Source organism: Nansenia antarctica, assembly GCF_963989245.1.
Source record: "Nansenia antarctica genome assembly, chromosome: 1".
NCBI classification, from domain to species: Eukaryota; Metazoa; Chordata; class Actinopteri; order Argentiniformes; family Microstomatidae; genus Nansenia; species Nansenia antarctica.
In genome coordinates, this window is record NC_137674.1 from 54,865,654 (window position 1) to 54,870,023 (window position 4,370).

Consider the following 4,370-nt stretch of genomic DNA (forward strand, 5'->3'; position numbering starts at 1 on the left):
CCCACTAACAATGCTAACACCCCTTCCAAACTCCCTACTCGACACTCGATCTCTGGATTGTCATCTTTTTCCCCCCTCTCCCCCGATGAGATTCTCACACTTATCACATCAAAGCGGGCAACCACATGCCCTCTTGACCCCATCCCCTCCCCTCTTCTCCAATCCATTTCCGCCGACATCCTTCCTTACCTTACCACCCTAATCAACTCCTCCCTATCCACTGGATCTGTCCCAGCGGCCTTCAAAATAGCCAGAGTCAAGCCTCTCCTCAAGAAACCTACCCTTGACCCATCATCTGTCCACAATTACAGACCGGTATCCCTTCTCTCCTTCCCTTCCAAAACCCTTGAACGCGCGGCATCTAAACAACTGATTGACTATCTCCGGAAGATGGATCACTTAGACCCCCACCAATCCGGCTTCAAGGCTGGGCATTCCACTGAGACTGCGCTCCTTGCTGTCACGGAAGCCCTCCACTCTGCCCAAGCTTCCTCCCTCTCCTCTGTTCTCATTCTCCTTGACCTGTCTGCTGCCTTCGACACAGTCAATCACCAGATCCTTCTCTCCATCCTCTCAGACCTGGGCATCTCTGGCACCGCACACTCCTGGTTTTCTTCCTACCTGGCGGGCCGCTCCTACCAGGTGACCTGGAGAGAATCGCTATCTTCTCCACGAACCCTCTCCACTGGAGTTCCCCAGGGTTCCGTCCTAGGGCCCCTACTCTTCTCCCTCTACACCAAGTCTCTTGGCTCGGTAATCTCTTCACATGGGCTCTCCTACCACAGCTACGCAGACGACACTCAACTCTTCCTGTCCTTCCCCCCGTCTGATGTACACGTGGCAACCCGTATCTCAGCATGTCTAGCTGACATTTCAACTTGGATGGCTGACCACCATCTCAAGCTCAATCTTAACAAGACTGAGCTCCTCTTCATCCCCGGGAAAGCCTGCCCTCTCCAAGACTTCTCCATCACAGTGGAGAACTCTACTGTAACCCCCTCCCTGACAGCCAAGAACCTTGGAGTGATCCTGGATAACCGACTATCCTGTGTGGAGAACATTGCAGCAACGGCTCGCTCCTGCAGATTCCTCCTCTACAACATCAGAAGGATACGACCATTCCTTACCAGAGAGGCAGCGCAACTCTTGATCCAGGCACTGGTCATCTCCCGCCTGGATTACTGCAATGCACTCCTGGCGGGGCTCCCCGCTTCAGCCATTAGACCTCTGCAGCTCATCCAGAATGCTGCTGCCCGGCTGGTATTCAACCTCCCCAAATACTCGCATGTCACCCCTCTCCTTCGCACCCTGCACTGGCTCCCGATAGCAGCTCGCATCAGATTCAAGACCCTGGTGCTTGCATACCAGGCAGCTAAAGGGACAGCCCCTGCCTACCTGAAGGAAATGGTAACCCTCCAAACCCCTGCCCGCTCACTCCGGTCCTCCACCTCGGCTGGCCGACTGGCCCCTCCTCCTCTACACAGCAGTCGGGCTGCCCGATCACGTCTCTTCACAACACTGGCTCCCCGCTGGTGGAATGAGCTCCCCACGGCTGTCAGAACGGCAGAGTCATTACCCATCTTCCGTCGTAGACTGAAGACCCATCTCTTCAGGTTACATCTTAACTGCTCCTCCTGAGACATCTTCCGACCCTCACCTCTACGTCTCCTAAAGACACCCGCTTTACCCTCTACTGTGTCCCTAGAACTTCTATTGCCCCCCTTGTACTGTTTCTCAGTTTCTCCAGTAAAAATAAATAAAAAATAAATAAAAAATAAAATAAAAAAGGTTTTAGTAGAAGGCGATAATAGGGAGAAGGTTTTTCCTTCTATCAGTGGCCCCCGGCCCGAGCTAGAGTACTCTTCCTGCAACGAATGGTGGACTGCTGATTCACATGCTTAGTATTCAAATGTATTGATTGTAAGTCGCTTTGGAATAAGGCGTCTGCTAAATGCCAAAAATGTAAATGTAAATGTAAAGTTTCACTTCGCAATCGCATGAATTACAGTAGGCAGTGTGCGAATTAAATCACGGTGTGCGGGGGAGCCGCACATCATGCGAGGGCGACGCAACGCCACATACCAAGCCTAAACACTGCCCTACTACACAACACAACCATGCACATAGCCCTTCTCGTTATAACACAGCAATCCATAGGCCTACAACACAGCAGAAGCCAAGTCTATAAAAGCGGGTCTTACCTTAACACAGAAGCGACCACAGAGGCCTGGGTTCAGCTGCCTTTGCTCTACGTCCAGGAGCCCATGATGTGGACAGGCGATTTAAGCCAAGATGTGACGAAAGGCATTGGATCGAATCTCTCCAATGGAGGTCCATTAAGGTCCACAAAAAGTAGTGATGAGAGGCTAAGCAACTATTCTTTGAGAACAGCCACGGGAGACGTCTGGCCCAGTCACTCCACTGTTCGCTGGTCCAGCCAGCCAGAGGGACCCCAGCATCTTCGCACCCCCCATCTCCAGCAACAGGCGGGTGGTCATCAGCATCATCATCATCATCCTCTTCCTCATCTCCTCCGACCTCTTTTTTTGTTGTCTTCCTAACATTAGTTTCCATGTTAGCTTCTTCTCTTGGCTTGTCTTGTTGTGTCTCTTCAGCCCCCACAGTAACGTTAACGTTAGCTGTCAAGTTAGCATTAGCACTAACGTTAGCTGTCAAATTAGCATTAGCACTAACGTTAGCTGTCAAGTTAGCATTAGCACTAACGTTAGCTGCCTCTTCTCTCGGCTCTGTTGTAGCAGCATCAGATGTGCTACCACCACCAGCTACAGATGGATTTTCCTCTTCATCATTTTGTTTAGACTTCTTTGGATAGAAATCGCCCAAGGTGAGTTGCTTTCTTCTTTTCGACATCTTTTCTTCTTCTTTTCACTGTCATCAACAATGGCGCGCAGGCGACAGTTTTTGTTTTTTTTACGCACGTAGTAAACAAGCTCGTGAGTGGGTAGTGGATGGCTGCAGACAGTACCCCCACGCTCCGAGCGGCTCTAGGCTAGCGCGGTAAAATCATTTTTTTCATGAATCATATGAATCATTTTTTAAAAAATATATATTATTTTTTCCCCTTATTTTACACCTTTGAGAAAAACCATGACCAAAATAGCATTTATTTGGCTATCATGTCAATATTTTAGAGCTCCCCCCAAATTTCACAAACCATGTTTCCAGGGGGCGAATTTGCGAAACCTAGGATGGTAGGGGAAGGCAGGGCAATACCGCTACCTGATTGGTTGGCGAAGCACTGGTGATGAGGTAGACTACTGAAGGAGAAGTGAGAGAGGGAAAAGACGAGCGAGAGAGGGAAAAGATCGAGGCAGCCATGAAAATTAAGTGGTGTCATATTTGTGGAAAGCAGGATGACTTGGGGATACCGGAGCATCTTGAGGTTAGGCTTAGTTTGGACGGTTAAGTTTAGGCACAGGTATCGAATGGTTAGGTGTTCGTTGTGTTGATCGGATCTAGCCTCTACCCATATCAACAGCCATTTTACAGTCCAAATACAGGTGTAACGGATCAAATGAACTATGGTCCAGACGGTTTATTTAGTGGGTGTATGTCTGTTCTTAAATCTACTTAAATCTATATAATAAATATTAAATCTACGCAATAAATCTGTCCAGAATGCTAGCCTCGGCATAGCAAGGCCGTCGAAAGACCTGATGACAAATTGTGGCCACCCGGACAGTATTTGTCATGACAGCCGCATTAGCTCCCACTACATAGCAGAGTTGGAGCAGATAGGTGTACTACAAAGCAAGCTAGTTAACTCATCAAATATAGCTCCTACTCAGGATAACCCATGTCACAAGGTGGCTCACCCTTTAGCCAGGTTTCCTATCGCTATTTATTTTGAAGCTAACCTACTCCGGGGCTAACTGCACATTATCCTGAATCTGTGGCCAAATGCCACATGCCCAGTCTTTCCCCCTCTCACAAATAATTGCATCATTTCATTAAAAGTCATATCAGAGGTTTATTGCACAAAAGACGACTGATACAAATATATTCATCAAATGTTATCATGTGCTAAAACATTGTCAAAATGATCAGATACATGTAGACTGACAGGGTAAAATAGCATAAGAATGCAATTTATACGTTTTTTAAAAAGAAAAACATTTGAGTTAGATGACGCAACAATGAAAATGTGGCAAACTCACTGTTTTCTCCTTTGAAATCAGTGTTTGAATCGCTGAACGTAGCCTGTTGACTGAGGCAGCACTACCGGTACTCAAGTCTGGATTGAATTAGAGGCAAGGGGGTATTCCATCAACGTCGCTAAAGGAAAATCCAGGATTATTTTGATACATTTCAGAATTTATCAAAATAAGCCTGGACTTTCCTTTAGCGAC